This window comes from Euwallacea fornicatus, chromosome 13, assembly GCF_040115645.1.
Source record: "Euwallacea fornicatus isolate EFF26 chromosome 13, ASM4011564v1, whole genome shotgun sequence".
In the NCBI taxonomy this organism is placed as follows: Eukaryota; Metazoa; Arthropoda; class Insecta; order Coleoptera; family Curculionidae; genus Euwallacea; species Euwallacea fornicatus.
The window spans coordinates 3998780-4023064 of NC_089553.1; the positions used below are offsets into that span (position 1 = coordinate 3998780).

The following is a 24285-nucleotide window of genomic DNA, read 5'->3' on the forward strand; positions in this document are numbered from 1 at the left end:
GAAAATATCCATTTATAACATAATTATCAACTCATTACGAGTGCTATTACTTCTGATATCAATCTACTCTGTGTAATAGTTTTTATCCTTTTTGTTTTTGCTTGTTTTGTTATCATCGTTAAGGAGTTTTGGGTTTTAGCGAATTTCACTTGGAACAAAACGAATCTTTCGCCCTGACAACGGTACCGATTTAAAAGTACGAATGAAAGTGCAAAATTGGTAGGTGCAGGTCTCGCCACCATCGTTCCGCCGCAGTTTCGGTTAGTTCAGGTTAGCCAGCAAGCAGTGGTAATCAGGCAGTCGGCAAGAAAGTGAGTTCGGACGAATCATCTGAAAGCTGTGCAGAGGGAAAGTTTGACCGATGCTACGTCACATTTTTTGTCAAAAGTTGCCCATTCATAAAAAAAATATATTAGCCGGACCAATCGCCTACACGTTATTATTCAAATTAATTATTAAAATTAAACTCGGGCCATCTGCTATAATAGCTAGAGCAACACTTAAATTTCATGCGAGTCAACCCTCGAAAGTTTTAACCAGTTTCCTAACCTTTTTTGTATATAATGTTTTTTTGGGGGCCTAAAAAGATAGGATAAGAAGATGTGCTGCGTTTATACCGGGGCCCCCGCATAAAGAAATTTACTGGCCATAATTATAGGGTAGCGATATTTAATTACAGATAGAGTCCGCGACTGGATGGCAATGGGGCCCAGCTCCGAAATGGCTCTTTGTAATGTGCGCCGCAAATTCGCCCCGTGTGAACCTGAACTGTATTGATGAAAAATTGATTGGATTGCTCTTTTTTCGGAACGCTTCGTGCCTTTATCATCTCTTTATTAACTTGCCAGCAGAATTAATTCCATCGAACGGAAAAAAGAGCCCTTTTCCAGTAATGACATCAATCATAGACCATTTATGTACGTACATTACGATTTCATGTCTCTAATTGCTCATTATTATCACAAAAACAAATAGTAATTACAAAATCGATATTATTTAAAACATCATTTACAGTGTATATTATTATTTTGTGATGACTATAACAATGATTGGAGGGTAATTTTATGTCGTGTTTCCGCATTTTTAAAAACTGCAATTTGCACTAAGAGATCACGAAAGAACAATTACACAGAGTAATGCAGAAAATTATGTTTATTGTCACTTACCTGAGCAAAGGTTCAAGGTGTTGAAATTAGAGTGAACCACGCGAATATGTTAAAACTTTCCACAACAATGCAAGGTGATTTTTGAGCTCGAATGAGGCAGATGAAAGGTGAGGTCACTCCAAGAGAAATACTTCGCGCGGACGTACGTCCGATTTCGTTTATTGAGGGGTTTAGAGCACTTCGATAATCGAGTTCGGCAATGTCGGTCCGGTTGCGTGGCCTCCGCGATCCCCCGACTTAAACCCTTTGGATTTCCATTTACGGGGTCACATGAAACAAATTGCGTACCAAGAGGCAATTAGCACAAGAGAGCAGTTGCGATGATAGAGTGCATGGTGATAGAGTACATATGGCTGCTACTGAGATAAGAAATCGGCTAGATTTGTTGATCCGGGTGAAATATTTATTATTCCGTTGTCGTCGAGCATGTATTCTTGCAGAAGGATATTTTGAATAACTGCCACGGTATTTCAACTCAAAGTTGTCTCATTTGTGCAACTTTTAGTAATAATAGCTGATATGCAGAAAACTTCCTCTGAATCCGTAAATAATTCGAACCAGACGTGCAGAATTTCTTCCTTAAAATGACCCCACCCTTCATCTGCCTCTCTCCATCGGCGAGTTAAAAAATCACCCTGCAGATGATTTTGCCTCGTTAAGAAATTTCCTAATCTTCGAAATCTAAGCATTCTCGCAACATTAAACTGTTCAATCGGCCAGTTCTACGTCAGTTCCATTCAGTCGGATTCCGACATTCGAAATTTTAGGTTCTGCTCTCATCGAGAGCGGCTTTTGGATCGAAAATGCCACTTTTGCCTAAACATTTACCCAAAGCAATTCTCAACATATTTTTGGCTGCAGCACCTGCCTCCAGCGACCGGAGAGATTTTTCGGGACACCCCGTACACTTAGATGTAGCCACCGAATGTTCAGACCTTACTTTCTTCTAAAGGGGCGCTGGACTTCTGACACATTTACTCCCTTGTAAATTATTGATAAACATGTTGTGATGTTGCACGTATTGTTTGTTAAAGGAAATTTGCAATGTCACGACAGAATTCGTTACATTTTGAAAACTGACCAGTGCATTTGAAATACGCAGGTTTTGAATCGATTACTTCTGTGGTATTTTCCTGTGATCGGACCTTATTAATAATGTGAGTTATGGCAACAGTAAAATGTCATCAGAAATTAATAATCGCTTCGTTGTCCGTGTTGTATTTGCCTTTTTATACCCAGAACAATCTTAAATAAAGCTAAAGTGCTCATTCTACCTCATTAAAAAAATTTTTTTTCGGCTACACCAGCTGGAAGAGACCCCTGAGTGTTACATACAGTTTATACAAAAAATATAAATATATTTACAATACAAGTGTTTTTATTAAGTACTTGTGCAAATTTTGAAGACATTAATCTTTCACTGATTTTAAGATAAAAAGCTCACATAAATATGGATCTGTATCGGCTTGATTTTTGACATACAGTGCTTTAAAAAAATTTTTTTAAGTTTTTTCATTAAATTTTTGTTCAATAACATGTACATAATACATAACATATACATAACATAATCTGGCTATTACGATTATCGGTGATGATGATCTCAAATATTTACTTAGTATTTTTGTTTAATGTCAGAGGGCGCCACATATGGTACTGTGTCTGGATTTAAATAACCATAAATCTTAATATTTGTCACTGGAAGCAGCCGTTCTGAAAAAAAAACGGGTTTAAACCTGTACCTACCTTGGAAATTTGCAAGTCAAATCACTGAGAGCCTTTGAAAAATAACCAAAAAAACCTGTCTTTTGTTAATTGTATTGTGATGTGACAAACTCAGATCACTTACAAGACTCAAACTGAACTGCTTTTGAACATTAGTTAATAACATTTACAACAATCGCTGAGAATGACTGCCGCCGACTCCAATGCATGCGTGAATTCGCCTTAACATGGATTAAGGAACTCTCTCGAACATACCTGGTGTCTGATTAATAACGGCACGTGATTCGAATAATCTGGTTTTGAGATCTTGTTCATTTGTTTGAATCGGAATTTTGCAAATCGGCGACTTCAAATTGCCCCACAGAAAATAGTCCGAAGGGTTCGAATCTGGTGATCTGGGAGGATAAGCTCTGCATCTCAGGAATCAAACCGATACGGCCACGCATTCACATAAACGTTTTATCTTGAAATTAGTGTAAGACTCAGGCTTCAGAGGTTGCACAAGAACTTAACAAACACCTTACATATGTAGAGTACACGTATGTGCGATGTATGTGATTTTCTCATTAAGCCCGCACAGCAATAACACAATAACCGGTGAGATGCGGACAATTGCAGAAATACGTGCGATCGGCCTGGACTTACGACACGGTAAAAAATTACGGTAAATACTAAGATCAACAACGATAACGTTCCGTTGATTCATATGGAAAAAAAATGGATTCGCGACCAAACTTCTGATGCGTTCATCAGGTGGTGAACGGGATTTGGGGCGAAGGTAAATAGAAAACGCCGACCTGACTTGAGAGTGCGGTTTTCACTGAATTTAGCTGAAATCGCGAAAAGAATTCGTCGAGCGGGCACAATGTACAGGGCGAACGGGAAAGAGCGAACCTGGACCTGGAAAAACCACCGATACGTATCAGTTCCAGCTCTCGCTGCTTGAACTAAGTACCGCTCTGTTAAATTTGAGCAAGTGACGTCGATTGTTAATGATAAATAATTGTTGAGCGCGGGACCCCGTGCAGCCACTCAAAGATTCGTATCAACGTTGAAAATTTTAATTACACCAAATCTAATGCCCGAAGGCTGATGTAATCGGATCACATCTCGGTTTTTAATCAATTTTATTCTAAAAATTGATAATCCGCAGATTGCAGCACCGCCAAGAATAATAATGAATTCAGAGTTAAAACAAATTAGGACTCGAGACGTGATCGCAATATCTGAAATAATTGCGAACGATTTTTATCTTGTATGCGCACACATCGACCATGTAATTTAATGCCCACCTATTAATTATTTAATTTGCAGCTTTACTGATACGGTAATTAATATCTAGATTATATAATGAATTTTTCCATTATGAATGGAAAGGCGCGCAAATTTGCATTCTATCATTGATTTTGTATCAATTACACGCCGGGTACGGGGTGGCAAGTTAATAATTCTCTCGCGTAAATTTTAAAGCGGACATGCCGACATCTTCCAGAGCCGCAGCAGCGCATCCACCCTAATCGATCACATCCTTGACGATTAGCCTAAATCCTCACAAAAGAGCATCAATTCACGTAGTCAGAAAATGAAAAGTTATCGATTGGTAATCGCAATCAATCACAACTAACAATGTGGTGACAATGCCAAGTGCCATTTCAACCCCTTGCTCGGACTCACAAAAGAAGCACCCCTTTCATGGCGCATTTGGAAACTCTCAGCACGTGGCTGGAGATGGGTCTGATATACCAGCTCTCCACGTCACAAACAAGAGATGTATAATGCGTATTAGCCAACTGCTACTTGAAATAATAGAAAACGATTTGAATTCGGTGGGAGGGCGATAATGCTCGAGATTTGGCATTTCGGAGCGTAAAGTAACTAAATTAACATAGGAAAATTCAACGCTTCGCGCGTGTATTGACGTAGGACGTTTCTGTGGGTGCGGCAAGTCGCAAAGTCGAGTCTGAGAATGGGGAAAGCGGGAAGAGGTGCGAAGTCTGCCGAACGAACATTCGCGACCCACAAGATCTGGAGTTAAAAAAAAAAAATTTACAAGTTCAGTCTCTGCCCAACCGAACGGATATGAAACAACCTGAACTTTGATCACGATTAAGCATGCGAAATTGCCCTTAACTTCAATCAACCGCCCTCGTGCATCTCCACCCGTTGGTCAGATCTTCGTCCCAGCTCCGAGTACTTCAAGCAACAAGTTGAATAGAAAAACTTATCGGGTGCGACATTAAATGAACGTACGCGAAGAGATACGAAGCCGCTTAAATTAGGAAGTTTTTAGATCATTTGGAGGTGACTAAGGGGGTCAACCTTCAAATTTGGAAAACCCTCGCCGACCGGGAGAGTTTCCAGAAACCAACCAAATCACGTAAAAACTCTTTTTTATTGAATTTGATTTTTCGGCAACGAATTGATTGTTTTCGGCTTTCAAATTGATGTTTTTTAATGCTGGAGTGGATTTTTAAAATTCCATTTTAATGGTGCAGCACACGCTTCGATCTATTATCGATGGTAATTAAGTGTGTTTCATACAGTTTGTTCACCCCGTACGGCGTTACTTCTCAAAAAATTAAAAAAAGGACCTAGTGGGATTTTTACTTGAGCTTATTTTCTCGCATCAGAGAGCTTGCTGGGGAGTACTGGCACTCTTCCTGGTCAAGGAGCCAAGGTGTGAAAAGGGGCTGGACGCTTCGCGAATCCATGTGCCAGACACCATTGGAATCTCCTAGAGGAGTTTTTCGGTATTAAAAAAAACTTAACGTTGTGATTACCCAGCATTTACGAGCATAGTCCCAGAAGTGCCCGTCCCGACATGAAAATGGCGATTTTTTTTGTTTATCTGACTATGTTACAAAGAGCTAACCTTAAAGCGACCGCATTTGACGAAAAACAAAACCTCGTTTCACCAAGACAACGCACCGGTCCCCACTTCCGTCACCGCGATGACTGAAATCAATCGACTCGATTTCGAACGTTCACCTGACCCACCCTATTTGCCAGATTTAGCCCCCCCGGATTATTTTCCATTCGCAAACTCGAAAAATTGGCTCGGTAGAAGGAGACTTGCCAGCAACGACGAGGTGGAGACCGAGATCGATGCCTAATTTGAAACATTCGGAGCTTCTTCCTATAAAAAAAAAGGGCGCGAACGCCACGGAACGTCGCTGCGAAATGTCGAGAAACAGTGTAACATTTTCCAAAAATTATTTTTCTTCAACTGCCAGATGGGGTACGTCTGGGGCCGTCCTCGTGAGTCGTTGTCATACATTGAAACAAAATTAGGATAACAAATTCGAATTAAAATGGAACCTCCAATCCGGCATGACTCGACGCAAAAAATAGCGCCATTTTAATCCCATTCTCCACATTCAATATCCGATCAGAGCATAAATAATGCACCAATCCACCATCAGTGACGTTAAGAATTTGCAATATAATAGACAATTAATTAATAAATTTACAAATCCAGCTGTGTATCTGACAAGAAGGCGGACATGACCAATAAAATGAAGGCGTTCTGACTGCCGGAAAATAATAATTATCGCGTTTATTAGCCGGCATGGAGGAAAAATTCTTCTTCGCAATACACAGCGTTTACCTTTTTATCATATAAAATTGCAATTACTCATTTTCTCGGCAAATTTATGGCTTGTTAGAACCCAAAACCGATTAAATGTTAAATTGTTATAAATTGCTCTCTTGTTGTTTGATATACCCACTTGCAGGGCCAGGCTGATGTTTATTTTAATTGCCTGCAACGTTGAAATGCACCACATGGAGTAATCTTGAGTTCGATTAATTACGTTTTTGAAGATACGAGATCAAAATTTAAATACACTCGACTGAGAAGTGTTAAAAAAAAAATTAAAAAAAAAAAAAAAAAGGTCGAGAATCGGCTCTAGAGACCTTTCTTCGGCTGCCGTGACACGGCACTGCTCCAGTCGCGCGGCGGTTTTAGTTCAGCGTTCCACTGTGTGGATTTTCCTAATTTTCCGTATGTCGTGCATTGTAATAGTTAAAATTATTGTTGAGCCTTAAGTGAGCCCTCGAAATGCACCGTTTTGCATTCATGCACCCACGTGATGTTGAAACGATAATAAATTTGAGTAATGGAAAGAATGGAAAATGGACAAATGCACTGAATGGCAGATTAAAACAATACAACAACAATACAATAAACGATACAAGATTTAAAGAAAAAAAAAAAAACAAATCAATGGAATGAGTCCAAACTCGAAGTGAAACATTGAGGAACATGCGCAGTTTGATATTCCGGTTCAAACATGTAAATTGAAATGTTTACTGGAAAGCCTTTGTTTCGCGTTGCTGGTGAAGTTAGTACGCTTCAAAGTTCCCGCGTGTTTACGTTACGATTAGTAATAATTAACTCATCAATCACTTTTCATTATCGATAAATAAACAATAAATATAATAAAATAACTATAACAAGTGTTAAAAAATGCCACCATTCGTGCCGATTCGACCTTGGCCCGCCGAAGTGAGCGAATCATGCGCTGTTTGCATATTTTGCCGATTTTGAATGTACTCTACTGCACTCGGCGTTTCTTGCTTTAGTTGATCATGGCTATCAATTTCTGCTGCATGGACCAATTGTTTTAAGCGTCCCCACACAAAATAGTCCAGAGGATTCGAGTAAGGTGATATCGCAGGCCGCAGCACTTGCCCGCGCCGACCAATCTATCTTTTATTTAAAAAAAAAAATACATATTTTGCGTTTTTTTAACCAAAATAACAAACCGTGTCCGTTCCTTAATTTTTGGCCTCAAGTTTTGAACCGCCCTGTATGAATTATGGAATAATGGAAAAAATTGATTAAAAAGATTAAATGCGAGCTGCGAAACCCCTCGTATTGGTTACTGGCGGAAAAACATTTTTTTGAAAAATGACAGAGCTTTAGTGGGTTAGATTTTTTACTGGCATTGAGTCATCTTGCTTAAGGGAATAATCATTAAATCAGTAGGCAGATGAAATCATCAATCGTCACATGAAAAAATAGATATCAGGCCCGAAAACGTATCGTATCTTGTTATGCCCCCGGCACCAGCACAAAACCACTTACTGTATTGTCGGAATCCTTCTGCCAGTCGAAAAGAACAAGAGAGTACACTACATGTCTTCGTTAGAAGTGAGATCAACCTTTCCATATTCACTATTATTCAATATTCTAGTGAATCTTCCATGATGAGGCTTACGTTTACCAATAAATGAGTGATAGCTCTTTTCCTCCTTTTCGTTGATTTTGTGGAGTTTTCTGTATTCACATTTCGTATGTCCCTAAATTAATTTTTTTCCTAAAACTACCGATTTTGACAAGTTTAAAAATTCGGGGTACGCGTCGACTGTCTATAAAAAAATTGGGAAAATTATAATTTCCACGTCCGTCGTCTTTAGCAGGTCTTCTAAGGAAAAGTCGTTTTTTCTTAGAGGAGGTCTAGGTAACGTCAAAAGTTCACGGATATTCGGCCCCACCGAATGGCCCACGAAGTTCCTTTTTTAGTTTTCCCACATTTTTCGCTCTCGACTTCCTTGTTGGTGCAAACAATCAATTCCGCCTAAAAGCCCCATAACACGGTTTAATCAAATGGAACAGATTTGGTGTAATAAGGGGTGAACCGGGGTTACGCATCGGCTCGAAATAAAGTTTGCGTGTTACTTGGGCATTTCGTTAGCCAAAATAACGATCTTTGATTAAAATACATTATCAAAAAACGTGAACAAACTGAAAATCATCACCAAATTCACGACACGCACACCGCCAACACCGGAGTAGGCGGTTTCAAGGGGCATTATATTTTCATTATTAGATTGAAAGAGCAAAGTCCCTGTTCTATTCTCGTTTTCCGCAAACAAAACTAAAATACTACAATAAACCAAAAAATCCAATTCAATTAATTTTACCACGTGGTTAATCGCTGATGATGAGGCGATGTGGGTATATACTGTGCAGACCGGAGCTCCAGACAAAATTCATATATCATAAACATCGCGCACGATTCTTTTTCTTTGATAATTGTAGGCTTGGAAATGATGAGGGAATTCTCGTGAAGTTCATTAACAAAATTACAGAGAAACGGTACGCATTCGCACTAAAGAATACATAATAAATTTGCCTCGCCCATATACGTATAGACGTAGACACATGTGCCAAACGTGATTAAATGGCGTATATTAATTAAAATTTTGCAAATGCTGTTTTATTGATTTGCGTGGAAATTCACGTGACATTCCCCAATGCAGGAATGCAGGAAAACTGTCCCAAAACACACTTCGGACAGGCCTAATTGGGACTGTCTGTCCAATTAAAATTAAGAATTCTTATCAAGTTGAGCGTAGCTTAATGGCCTTGGCATAATGAGTGTCAGGGGTGACAACCAGGTGTTACGGGGGTTACGCCTTCCCCGAATCCATGGCAACGCAGAGGCGGGGGTGTGACCGATGTCACCTCGTAAGCGACACGGTCCTCTATCATATTTACCAGTTCTTGTGTCAAGTTCATTAATTCTGACGTGCACACGCGTCACAACATGTGTGTATTTTCGTGCATCGATCCCCAAAAAACATTATATTAATGAGCTGTTCCGCTGTATGTTCCTGTCCGTGCCAATGGACCTTAAATTGCCTCACACTCTGAACTAGTGCCTGGAAAATTGATGTAATTTTGACTCAGGGATAAATAATTCCGCGTTCTATGTAAAATCCATTATTTACCATTATTATGTAAACGATGGTAAAGTGCCTGAAAGCAACCATATTATTTTAATTACCTCTATTTTGCAACGTTGCATGTGCGAACGCAATTATTTCGATGTCATGTAAGTACGTAAAAATACGAAAGGATACTGCTTATCGAGTCTATTAAATGAATATAACCAGGAAATGGGTAACTTGGATGGGTAATTATGTTTACGAAGAGTTTGGTCTAGCGAATGATCAGGTAACGGGAAAATTTGAAGTCCCAATGGGAATCGATCCGACAAGACCCGGTGGAGAGAATGAATGGAAATCAATCAGGATGAACTGAAAACGGGCCAGAATCGCATGAAAGAGAGCAGTCAAACGGCCTTGTAAAACAGCTAAAAACGAACAGGTGAAAATTGAAAAATAACTCTAACGCTGGGCGGGGAATAAAAAAATTATGTGCTCCATTAAGGAACAATAGAAATGAAAGGAAGACCAACGAGGAGGAGACTGACAGGGAAAAGAAATCTTCGATGTTGAGCAACACTCTTGCTTATCAACGATTTCATGACCATGAAACTGCTGCTGGCTTGCTTTGCAGGAGTGACACCACGCCAACCATTACCACCCCTGATGCTTCGCAATAGTTTCATTCTAAGATTATCCCACTTTATCCCTCCACGTTCTCCTGAGAATGAAACCGTTACAGCTCTACAACTCATGTCCACCTCTCGAAACCTCTTTCTGGAAATCCATGAACGCCACTGCCATTTTGAACACCGTCAGCTCACCTCCACTTAATTCTATGAGGAAAAGTGTGCTCAGATGAAATTTTTCAATTATTTTTTTTTAATTCGTAAATTCCCAATGAGCGTTTACGGGTCCCAGAATAAGCAGCGATTGGAGGAACATCAATCAATGACCAATCTTCATTGGTCAATGATGAATTAATTGCTAGAATTTCTTTGTTGCAGTTGGAAAAGTTTCCGTCGCCTGGAAAGTAATGGATTGATTCGTTCCAGGCGGTCAGTTGAAGCAACGTGCCACTCATAGTTGATGTCTTATCTCAAGAGTTGCAATTGATACCGAGGGCCTTTTCTTCACCAAGAAGTATCTCATGCATCTATGAAAAATGCTACAACTTTTGATAGCTCCCTTAATTCGATGTATTCTAATCAGACCGATCGCCAACACGATACAATAATCGGACACCAATACTGACAAGAATTTGACGATCATACAGGGTGTTTCGGAACTATAGGATCAATCTTCCAGGGATTATTTATTACAACAACGAAACATCTGACTATAAGAACGCGTGTCCGCAAATGCCTCCTTAAGGCGCTACGGCCTTATGATGCGTTAAGACAACTATGTACAAAACTTTTTATAGAGTTTTAATACGTTCCGTTTTAATTTATTTGTACAAAATAACATTAAAGTAATTGCTCAAAATGTCGTCCTCGAATTTCATTACACCTGTTTAAACGACGTATGTGGTTTCTGCGGACTTGACCCAAAATTTGATAATCGTCGTGAACGACTTCAAATGACGCCGTGATTCGTTCGATCAGGTCTTGTTCCGTTTTCACTGGCGTTTCATCACCCAGAGACTTTGCATGTCCACACAGAAAAAAAATAAAAAGTGTCAGATCGGGTGACCGGGGGGGCCACGCAACTGGACCACCCCTGCCGATCCGATGTTGTCGGAACTGACGATTTAAATGCCGATGGGCTTGAGCAGAAAGGTGTGCAGGCGCACCATCATGTTGCAACCACATTTGCTGTCGAACGTTTTATGTTGACGTTCCGGAGAAGTTCCGGCTCGAAAATAAATGAAATAACTCGACAAAGCGCATTTTTGCGCATAACTCTCTTAATGCATCATAAGGCCGTAGCCCCTTCGGGAGACGTTTGCGGACACGGGTGCTTATATTCAAATGTCTTCTATTGTTTCACCGAACAGTCCCTAGAAGCTTGATCCCGTAGCTCTGGAACATCCTGTATCTAGAGGATCTTAAATTTCAAGTTCCAAAGTCGCTGGATGAAATTTTTACAGGAAGGAGGGTAGAAGAATCTGAAGCAACAGAATTCATGGGAAGGCCTTATTCTTTACAGGGTGGAACAGACTTCCCGATCTAATGTGTTGATTTCGAGAAATCAGATTTTGTGGAAAATTGAACATGAGCTTGAATTATTGCAAAATACTGATAGTTTGATATTGATGTTGAAAGAGGAGAGGCCGTCCCTGATTGAAAAGCATTCTTGGCTGGTAACTTGTTTACTTTGGCAGCATTAGAACTGCTCCGCTTGACTGAAAATAAAATGAAAATTGTGGTCGACGGTCGAGTTACATGAAAAAGAATAATTCGATTCATGATCGAAAAGCAAGCTACGAAATTCTAGGTTATTTGCTCAATCTCTATGAGTCCCCTTATTGAAAAGGTGCCAATAAATCCCAAAGACAGAATATCTCAGGAATCGTACGTGCCATTTGCGGGGGAAGCTTAAAAGCCTCAGCTTTACAGCCAACATACGACTTCAATTCCTGGAGGGTTGAAGGAATGGGGAACTGGGGATCCCTTGTCGGGCAGTCGCGATGCGGCCTCTGATTTATTCTCCCCGACACGCCCCCTCTAGGGGTCTTATTTAAGGGTTCATAGTCCGATTAGTCGTGCGTCTTGTCCTCTGTAAGTAAATGCGTCATGACGAAAATGAAAAAGGAAACACTAGAGAGGCAACAAGAAAGAAGGCTGTCGATAACGGGGAAATTCGGCCCGCGTGGACATGGCTTCGCCATGATGGCTAAATTACTATGATCAGGCCTACTTCTTTGATTGTCAGTACCGTCAATCCATCCATCATCTTCTATAATAGTTTTCCGATAAACGGCCTCAAACTGCTTACAGATCTTAGGAAATTATCGTTATTAGTGGTCAATATTGAATGAAAAGTTCTAACTGTTAGCGGAGCCGTTAACTTTCGTAACACTAACGAGTTTTAGTGCAAAACAGTCCACGATAAAAATCGATTAGTAGAGATTTAAATCGGGACCGACGTTGCCAAGTGCATTATATACTAAAACCGACAAAAAGACATAAAGATTGCCAATGCAACAGTAAAATAGCATCATATATCTTTTTTCTTGCAGTCGTTTTATTCTCAGCGAAGTTTACGCGGCCTCCTACACTGGCCAATTAAAAAATCGCTGCACGCCAAGTCTGGTCGTCCAGCTGCCCAACCGGTAACCGCCGTTTGATCACAAGAGATAACTCTTTGATTCATTTTGTGCATTGTACGATGAAAACCAATACGGTTTTGCCAGGGACATTTCTTTTTCGACTAGACTCAGCTCTGCTACGCTAATGGACTTATTAATAATTTTAACTAGACTAAAACCTGAACTCCATTGTTTACCGTCACTCTTTCATATTGTCTTATCTTGATTTTTGCACGTCTTTGCCTATCTTTACCAGCAATCGGTGCTATTTAAGTAATTACTAAGACTGAGGCTTTTCATGGACAATAGTTTCCTGACAGGTAGACTGACGACAAGTAAACTAACTGAAAAGCATTTAATACCGCCCGAAGAACGGTATTCTGGGTGGTATTATGATTAAGTTAAGAATGGGTTGCGCACTTTGTTGTGGTGGGTTATTAATAACATAATGATAGATGGGTGAGTGGGATTGTTTTGTGGGGAAATCTTAGGAAATTGTATTTTATTAAGTAAATCAGTGAATGTAAGCGTTTATTAGGTAATGCGTATAAGAATGAGGTTTGTTGATGAGGCAGTATGCTTCAGCGAAGTCGGTAAGTATAGGGCGTAAGTAAAGCGGTGTATCGGAACAGGAAAAAATGGTAAAAACTCAAACGTTCTGTGCGAGTCACTTGATGCTACAATACAGTTTTAACGCACAGCCGAACAACACTCACAAAATAGTGACAGATTCAAGTTTTCAACTTTTAATTCTCCTTTACCTAGACCCTGCACGCTGGACCTCTGGACGGGGGCAACGACAAGTCTTCGCGCGTTCCCTAGAACGAGAACGAAGTGAGCCTTAAAGCTCCGGAAGAAACAACGAAACCGAATTTGTTACGAAATTACCGAATTTTACGTGAAAGCTTTCGCATCGAATGTACTGGTAAAACTTCCCTAGATAAAAGTCGCGTTTATTTAAATCGGGCGATCGCGGAGGCCAGTGTTGGTCGCAGGTATTTCCACGACTTATTTATCCATCGATTTAGCAATTGTTGGTGTGTAAATCCACATTGAAATGCAGAGGCGCACTATCGTGCATGAACCACATTTTGCGGCGTAATTTAAGAGAAACATGTAAGTGGGGCCAGTTCGAGCGGTCTGGCCAAATAACTGGACCAACCAAATATCGCCCAACCATCCATGCCCACGTATTTACTTCGAAGCCTCCCCAGCAGTGATGGTTTGTTGTGGCAGTGTGAATTTCGATCCGAACATTCACAAGTGCCGTGCAGATTTGCAATCCTTCTCCGTGCAAGGACGTTCAAAAATCGACTGGCTTCGAGGTCCTCAGCTCGCACCTGTTCTTTGTCCATTGCGCTGCGAGTCGCCCTGTGTGATATCCGTTTCGAGTGCCGGCATGCTAAACAACTGTTAGTAAATGAAAAAGTTTTTTAGATCATAGAGATTATCACCCAAAACAGGTACCTGTATCACATAAAAATGGGAGAACTAAATTGCGACGTGGCGCCATCGAACCGGAAATGACCTACGCCTCAACGATATTAGACAAAAATTATCCGATCCGCCCCGAATGACCATTTTCACAGGTCAGAAGTCGTAAAAAAGAAAACAGCCTTTGTGTGGTCATCACGAACGAAACTAACACTAAGTAGTGAGGTGCATTAATGCACCGTGAAGTTAAAAAGACGTTTTCTTAGTTAGACAACGTGTGAAATCGATTTGAAGCAGGTAAATCAGAAGCCGGGGCGCCACGCCGACGGCTAAATGCGCCCGGCCCGCCCCTGGCCCACTTAATTACAAACGGAGGATATTAGTGGCGGATTTGAATATTTTCTGGATGGATCCAAGGCGTAGGTTCTCAAGCCTTTGTTTTTTGCCGAACCCATTAATAAAAATTAAATTAGAAAAGCGGACGAGCTTGCTTTGACTTCATTATCTGCTTAGTCGGTTGCCAGAAAGGGTTTCCTACCATCAACGGAAACATGATATTCAAATTGTTAGACTATCAACAAAAGGTAGCCCATGCAGACGGTTTTTCTTTTAATAACACAGGCAAAGGGACCACACGGCATCAAAATTGACAAAATTCAGATGTAGGTGCTGAGACTTGGCACCGCACTGTTGCCAGTGGCTTCTACAGAATCTGTCAATGGGGATAATGGGTTTAACTGTTACCAGTATGATTGAAATTTAGAAATCTAACCCACTAGGAAGTTCATAGTTTCATGTACCAAGTGAGAATTTGAGACAAGAGCGCAGCGAGCTCCCCCAGTGCGTCACGAGTTTCACAAAACAGCATTTTCTAATAAGTTCCATACGAGGTTTTTCCTTCTTTTGCTGTACGATGAAGAAAACACAAGAAATCGGTCTAAATTCACTCACATGGCGAAATATGTTTCGTCATCATGGTAACATGCTCGATCCCGGTCCCTAGTGCCGTGTGTTAACCGGGTGATGACATGAAGCTAGCTGCCGCCATTACGTAACTAGTCACGAAAATGCGTTTAACGACCCGTTTCCATCACAAAAGCTTTAATTTTATTTGTGAAATTAGAAAAAATAATTTTCTTAATCGGAAAAAAGTTAGTTTTTGACAGCTATCTACCTGTACATTCACTTCTCAATTATGATAATTCGGTTTATATGATATCAACATCAACTTGTTTTCGCTTGATCCTTCGTTAAAATCTCGGAACAAAAACGTCCTCACTAGTATTAATCACAGAAGCTGATACCTAACAAAAACTAATTTACGACTAACCAACACTTAACTGCGGCTGATAAATATCTTAAATACCGCGGAACGCCGTAATAATTATAGAAAAGATTTTCCTATGAATATGCATCGCAAAACTTAAAAAGAAAATGCATCAATTTCGACTATCTCGAAAATGGGACAAAAATCAAGGACAACTTTGCAGAAAAACGTCCAAGAAAAAAATTGTTTATTTATTAAGTTTAACGTTTATTTATTAAACATTAAATAATTGTTGTTCATTTTTTGGAGATCTACGAGGATCTGTAAAAAATACACGGGGTTGCCATTTGGAAAAAAAGCTGCCCTTGAAATGAGCTTAAAATGGCGTTTTGACCGAAAGTGACTATCTTCATGACACGTCCCTCTCTTCGCTGCACAGCTTTCATTTGGAACTCTTTTTCATACAACGTACCGTTTTTGAGTAACATTCGATCACAGCTTTGAACGGGACACCCTGTATAGAAAATAAAATGACATAAAAATGATAAAAGGAGAAGAAATTTAACATACTAAAGTTCTTCGTTTTTCTTATTATTTTTGTAATACGGTAATGATCAAGGACAGCCTAAGAGGGCGAGAAGAAGTAGAGGAGGTTTCCGTTCAATAACGTCCTCTCGAGTCGTTGCGAAGTCTCGTGGAACCAAGGTGCCCATATCGACTTCGAATGCACCCCAGCCAGTTTTCAACAACATTTTCCATGTACGTTCCTATTTGGTTTTCCACGACTCTGATTCGAACGCAGGCGCCGAACGAGGACATCATCAACACTGAATTCTTAAGCACCTAAAATAACTTGTCCGAACATGTAAACGCCAGCCCAGGAAAATATATAAACGTCAAGACCTATAAAATTTTCATCCCCCATTGACACTCGGGAATTCTTATCTCGAAATCTCTGGGAGTTCGGATATACGTCGTTTCGATGGACGAGTGGTGACCATCCGGAACAGCTTAACGACTTCTGCAGCTTCAGTCAATCAAATATGACCATTGACAGCAGCCTGCGTCCGAGAAGTGGATAATGAAAGGGCGTGGCAGCTCCGGGGATTAGTTATATATATATATATATATATATATATATCTCGGGTGGCTTAAGGAAAGACAAACAGGAACACGTTTTGAAGGGCACTAGAAATACTATAATCCATAGAGCTCGATCGCCTAATTTACTGTTTTTCGCTCGCTTTGCGGTCCAATTTCGTAAAAATTTGCATGTAAATGCTTGTGGACGTAATAGTCAAAAAATAGGCCGCAAAATGTGACCACTTTCGATTTTCACCCGATATTCGTCGAGGGGTAAAATCGCCCCCCAAGTTGTTCTGGAAATTTATTAGGACGTTGCGTTTCTCGGGGTGTTTATATTCTTCCTTATTCCTGACGCAGGGGTCAAGTAGGTGGACGCGTTTGGAGAAGATAAATGGGGGCCCATGATTTTTTGTGATTTCGGGATACAGTCGTTGAAGGAGGTTATGAATATTTTATTGCCTCGATTCTCCATCTGCATACCAACATCCGAGCTGAGGAAACAACGACTAAGATCCGCATACGTGTACACACTATGAATTGTAATTAGATGATTTACGAGGTGGTATATTCAGATTTCCCCGTTCCAGTAATAAAATTGCTGATTTCCCAAATAGCCGCACTCTTTACGTGAAGCCAAGGTGTTTGTGTCGGAAAACCAGGTATTAAACTGTCCAAATTAATTACTAAGCCGAAATTGTCGTTTTACGGCAAACTACCTCGATCTAAGAAAGGAAGCGAAATATTGACCATAATGGGTCCGGTCTAGAGAACGAGCGTTATTAAAAACTGACTTGTCGGCCGTTTTGTTCAATTCTAGGAAAATGCTCGTACACGCAAACTAAATTACATCAAAATCTGTCAAGTCGACGAACCACGGAGAAATAATCTGATGTTAGTATACAGGGCGTTTGGAGTCATGTGACTTCATATTTAAGGGGCGATTAATCGCCTAAAACGAAAGGCATCACGGCTGCGACGCCGCAAGGAAACATTGGAAAACGGTATTGAAAGGAAATTGTTGTTGCGGCAAGAGCACCTATAGCGATGCGCCAATAATGGTTCGTAAAATCCAATTAAAAAAAATAAAAAAAAAAAAACAAAAAAAAAGCCCTTGGGAATGCCCCAATAGAGCGTCAAAAGGGCACGGCGAAGGGAGTTGCCTTCTAGGGCAAAAGTCGACGTATTTTGATGATTTTTTTGTAACGCATGATGATCAAACGGTGCTCAGCATCGGTCGCAGCTTGTCCGGTAAATAATTTGTGGATGCCAAAAGAACGAAAAACGTTAAAATAAACTGTTCGAAGAATCACATCACTCGCATTCTGTAATTTTTATTTTAATATTTTAACTTCAATCAATTCCCCATGACTGATTAATCCACGTTTAAAAATAAAGTCGCAGCCAAATCGACCTGTGTGAAATTCGCGAGTGTCCAGCCCTACCGTTTTAATCCCATGGAAAATTTGTTTTTTTTTTTTTTAATTTTTTTTCGCAACGACCTCCCCCCGTAAAAGTTCAATTTTAATCAGTTTTATTAGCAGAATCGATATGGTACAATTGAGTCATCGTCCGTTTCCTCTGGTTAATTCCAATAAAATATTGTAGCCAATACCAACAGTGGTGGGTCGAACCAAAACACAATGGAACATGATTAATGTTTATGCCTCTTTCATAAGCATTTAATTCAAATTAGACGCGCTCATCTCAAGCTTGAGCGTTAGATTGTGCGATGTTTGTGAGCCTAAACAAACGTCATCGACATATCGCACGAGAAATTGTTTAAAATTAAAAAAAAAAAAAATTATTTAAACAATTTAAAACTGAACCGAATGTGACCTCTCACGTAGTTTTTACCATTTTTCTTCCTGTTCTTTCATCCTTGAATACGAAATCACCTGTTTTATCTGCACTTCTGCCAGGTAGTGTAAATAAATGTTAATCATTATTATTATCTCTCAGTTAAAATGCCGTCAAAATACTCGGGACGGGCAAATTAAGGCATGATGAGTTATGAATTGTAAATCAACCAAAAATTACCCGAAGACCGCAAGGTTTATTTCGAATTCCATGTCCGTTAAAATATTTGCATAAATGGTTAAAATTGGTGTAAAACTGTTATGTAATTTTCAAGCAGTTCCAAGCATGGAACCGGAGTGCATATGGCCCCAAAAATAAGTGGTATGTTGCCTGTAGTTGCACCCCCTACGTAACGGGTATGGTTTTGATTAATTAAAATATAGACGTGAGTTATTTATCACGAAAATGGTTATGAGCGATCCAAAATCTGAAAATATTTTTAAGAACATTTCAGGATGTGTTTCCGCCACCAATTTTCGTTTCATTCGAGAATGTTTTCGAGTAAAGTCGATCAATACTTTCGAAGGAAATTAGTAAATTTTCCAATTTTGAAATAATTTCCCATTTCTGTACAAGGACATTTTCTAGCCCACCGACGAGATGAGGCAGATGAAAGGTAATGCCATCTCGAGAAAAAACCACACACATGTCCGAATTATTCTAGGATTTAGAGGGCTTCAATAATTGAATAGGCAACGTGAGTCCGGTTGCACGGTCCCCGCGCTCTCTCGACTTAAACCCTTTGGATTTCCATTTATGGGGTCATATGAAACAAATTGCGTACCAAGAGACAATTGACACAAGAGAGCGGTTGTTAGATGAACTATGCTGACGTAAGAAATCGTCCAGATTTGTTCGTTCGCGTGATAAATTCATTACTTCCTCGTTGTCGAGCATGTATTCCTGCAGAAGGACATTTTAAGCCACTGCTATGATACTTTTATTATTAATTGTTTCATTTGCGTAATTTTTAGTAATAACAAGTAATATGCGGAACATTATGAAATCCTCGAAATCCTCAAATAATTGAAATGGAACATATGTCTATATGAAGTTTTTTTCCTAAAGTGACTTCACCTTCCCTCGGCCTCAGTATATCGATCTGCTAAAAATCACCTTGTATATCCGAGGGGCTTCAAAACACTTAAGCGCAATACATGAAACCTAAGCGTCTAATAATGACTGGTCCGGGATTCGTTAGGACTATTCTGGTGAAGTCTCCGAACATCTTTAAAGATGTTTCTGGACGTGCCATAGGCCATCTTCTCCGTGATTACGTCATGACGGTCAAAGTCTCCTCAAGACGCACACGCCAGGGATGACAATTAACATTAAAGTCATCCGCCTATTTAATTCCAGGATAGGGGTCATAGCCCCTCAATAGGTGGCTAGACACTTGTGATTCCTTGTTTACTCGTTTCTGTTGGCAAAAATGAATATTATTAACTGAAAAACGCAGTGCGCACGGGGTTGGTTCTTGGGTGGTTTGTATAATGAAAAACTAACCTGAACCCAATTGCCATTAAAGTATTTGCCAGGACTATAAACGATTAGGGGTTAATTTGTTTTTAACTTAAAGTAAACGCTGGTTTCCATAGAAACGTTGAAATACGACAGTAGAGTTGGCCCGATTCTTTGTTCCTATGGTAACTAGCTTGGTGTTAAAGTTAACAGCACCACATTAATAATTTGCTTCCAAACTCTATATATCTGAGAAATGCTCTACACAGGGTGCCTCTAACTATCGTGGACGAGTGGAGTAGATCTCCCGGCTTAGATAGCCTAGAGATTTTCCTATGGGAGCATGTAAAATCTTAAGTGTACACAACACTAGTGAATACCGTTGATAAGTTACGATATAGAATATCGTGATAGATTGATTTGAAATCGTACGACACGTTCCGGGGGTATGCAAAAGAGCACGAGTATCAGTGAGAAGGGCGAAAGTAGGGCGTAGAGGTTAGAGGTGGTCTTCTTCAACTGTTGCTCTAACATAGTTTCCCTGTTATCATTATTAATATTTAGGTTGTTATTTGGAGTCTTCTCGGGCCTAATGTCTAACATGTAGTTCGAAATAAACTTTCAAAATTCTAAAAAATGCTGACTTACCTGTAATAAATAAGTGCTTACCCATGATAATTTTTTATTTCACCTGGCAAATTACAGAAAATCCTTCTTTACTTTTTTTTGTCTCGATAATCGACGCAGATAAGACACTACAGGAGACTAAAAAGTTCCTAAACAAAATAAAAAAGTCATTTTGCGTTTTAGAATCTACCAGCGGCGTACGGCAAAAAAGTTCAGGGGGTGGAAAGGGGCGGGTGACCTCTGAAAAGAGATCACCCTGTGGGTTGTCAAAACCATTTGATATGTTCAATAGCGTAAATCCTACAGAGTAAAGTGTATTCCAAATTTTAGCGAACTATCTCAAAAACTGCAGGAGCCATAAGGGAAAATTGAAAATTTGCTCAAATTTGAACACGCTGTGGATCGATGAAGAAGCGTTTGCGCGCCAATGTTTATTTGTGAACTTTTAGTCACGAAATAACCCAACGAATTACCCTCTTCCGTATGTGGACGACATTCAGGAACGCCCTGTGTGTGCGGGCACATCGAAGTTCAATGCATCCCTGCTAAAACTTCGAAATTTTGATCATTTTACTGTCGCTTGAACAGCGATTGATCCGGAATCTGCCGCATAAGGCGCCTGCATCTATTTCGGTAGAATTAGGAACGAATTTTGCAACGGACGTGTTAAATTTGGCAACCCTGCTAATCCAAAAGAATTAATTTCGATTCTACTCGTATGGCAAACGTCGACTAAATCCAAGTTTGAGGACACACGAAGACGCGTTTTAATGGGTGCCGTGCCCATCAAAATTTCATGGTTGCCAGCGGGACAGTTTGGACTTCGCGGTTGAAAGGAGTTGCCGAACACGTTCGATCCGAAATCGCTCTCGAGGTGTTGTCCCATGGCTGTATCGGCGCTTCGCGATTCTCCAATATTCGGTTAAACTTCAGCTGAGGGCAAAAAAATGGAAAGAAAGGAAAAACGAACGATGGAAAATAAAGGAATGCCTAATTCCGTCGAATTATTAAGATACTGCCAGCCACCAATTCCACAGTTATTCTCAATGTTAATTCAATGGCCAATTAATGGTAGCAGGATAAATTGCTTGGAAGCAGCCCGGCTGTCTATGCTAATTTTCAAATGAGCAATGGTACCGCCAGCGGGGTCGAGAGCAAGGGGTTAATTAATTATGTTTTGTGCAGTGGAGGACGCTCAGGAGCCCCTCTTAATGAATATTCACAGATTATCGATTCCAAAAGACCGCGCAGTTTAATAAAGCACTCTCGGGTTCAAAGTTGCCCCATTTTCCGAAACAAAGTCGAGATATTCAGCAGGCGCAAAAGGTAGAACCGATACATCCACCCTGCACGAGAACGGGATGGGAATTAATCGCGTTATGCCGGGGAATCACTAGAATTACCGCCGGGACACCGCATTAAAGTGTTGAAAATGCTGCGGCCGTGATGAATATAGATCGATCTCTTTCGGAAAATGGCGATTTCAATCAAACGTCAACTTTATGAAAAACGTGAATTCCATGGACAATTAAAGCTACCGCTCCGAACTTGCTCGATATCGGCAATTACCTTGAATATCTTCGGATTCCTATTAAATCTGCCTCTGCTGTGCAAAGCAGGTACGAGTAGCAAATGATAGGTTACAAGCTCGGAAGTTAAAATGTTACTAGCATAAATAATTCCATCTAACTGTAGTGGCAATCAGAATGTGTAAATTATTCCGCCGCAACGCGATGTGTGTATGTAATTTTCGATATCTCGTTGTGCCTTGTGCTCGATCACGCCACGGAATCTCGTTATGTGATCAATTCCTGGCTCGATTACTCGTCTTAGAGGTACATCGGGCAATTACAAATAATGCGTCTATCAAAACTGCGACTTTAGGTTAAAGACCAAGCCAAATTGGAGTCCATATTTGAAAAAAATCAAAATGGCGGCGGTTTCGAAAACCCGTTGACGCGGCGACGCGTCAAAATCGAAAGCACCCGTCAAATAGCAATGTCGATGACGTTCTAACGGTGGATGCTCGTGAGACGTAAGTGCGACGGCCATCTTGACGGCAAACGAGCTGAACCGCGCTACGCCCGCTATTTGACCTCCGTTAACGATCCGCAATTAATAACATCGCAATTTGAATTTTTCCGCTGTATTCTCTAAATACTTTAATGGCCGTTTCGGGACCACGGGATCAAACTTTTAGGAATTGTTCAGGGCAACAATGGAAGACGTCTGAGTATAATAACCCGTGTCCGCAAATGTCTCCTTAGGGCGCTACGGCCTTATGATGCTTTAAGATAATTTTGTACAGAAATATTTCTATCGAGTTTTAGTACGTTTCATTTTAATTCACGTCTACGAAATAACGCTACGGCAATCGTTCAAAGTATCATACTTGAACTGTCGTACTGAACAATAATTGAACTTCGCTGCACCTGTTTAAACGATGTAGTTCGGATGTGGAGGGTTTTGACAGGAAAATCCCATTTCCCGGCCAGATAGGGAGAAACTCGCGTACAAGTCCAGAGCTCGATTTTTGGAAAAATATTAATGACGAAAACCGTTTTTCGATACCTTTACAGTTTACAGCGCTAGAGGGCGTTTTTCAAGTTTCGGCCATTTCCAAAATTCCTCATGTCTCGTTTGCTCAGGATAACATTGAACTGAAACAAAAACGTCCCTCAGGAACTTCCTCGGTCCGATTCCAGTGGCGTACTTAATTTTTTACTGTAGCCTACCGGTTTGTCCCAAACCGACAACACTTTTTTAGTTCAAATGAAAGTCGCAATCGGCAATGCCTTCAAAAAAATGTCCACTTAATATCATTTTCAACTATCATCAACTGATGATCCGAACACCGCATGTGAAATCCAAATACATTTTGAACGAGCGAATTAAATCACAAATCTTTGCACGTAACTGCCCTAAAGAGTCATCAGGCTGTAGGGCCTTGGGGAGACATTTCCGGATGTGGGTTCTTATGCTCAAGTGTCTTTTATTGTTGCACGCAACAATTCTTGGGACTTCGATCCCATAACATCGAAACATACTATATATAAAAGGAATCCACGTTTTTTTTGATAAAATTCAAGTTTTAGGAGAAATTATCGGCCATAAACGCTGAACTAAACTACTGAAAGCATAAAATTACTGGCAATATTCAGTAGAAGTAGAAGTTGCACGTGTCCAAATTACCAAGCAAAACTGTCCTTGTTTAAAGGCATTCGAAGAAATATTTTAGTTGGTATCAGCCCGAGAAAAAATTCTGAGCTTTACTGCAGGAAAGACGACGAAGCTTGATGGGTGTGCCCTAACCTGGAATTGCCACCCTTTGTACATAGTTGTGGATAAAATCTCTCTCGTGCGTATCTCATCTGTTGCTTCTAATTCTTTTCCGCTTCTTCATTCAAAATTCCATGCTTAGAGGCATTAGGGGAAGAGAAATGCCTTGGCAGACATTTCTTAGTAAAATAACTCACTTCCGCGCTCTTTCTCCAACTCACTCTCCTCTTCCAGATCAGTTTCTTGTTGAGAACTGCATGGAAATCTGCCCGTCGCAATCATAAACGTGTTTTTCAAGTTCAGTGTTTAATTTGAAAAAAAAATGGTGCTTTTTCCTTTCTTCGCTATACCGATGGGTGTCTATATCTTTTACATAAGGCATCTAAACGAACTTGTTCTTAATCACAAAAAACTGGCCCGACCAACGACTAACAGCTATACCAGCAAACCAGAGTTAT

The 24285-nt window shown here is 40.2% G+C and overlaps 2 protein-coding genes across 3 annotated transcripts in view; both read right to left on the bottom strand.

Moving 5' to 3' along the window:
• Nucleotides 1-15571, bottom strand: part of LOC136342786 (obg-like ATPase 1) — a 135103-nt gene extending 119532 nt beyond the window's left edge. The window contains exon 1 of the mRNA XM_066288930.1: nt 15560-15571. The gene's annotated coding sequence lies outside the window, so the exon portion shown is untranslated. The remainder of the gene's footprint in view (nt 1-15559) is intronic.
• Sp1 overlaps nt 1-24285 on the bottom strand; it is an 86832-nt gene that overhangs the window by 50831 nt on the left and 11716 nt on the right. The gene's annotated exons all lie outside the window — the stretch shown is intronic.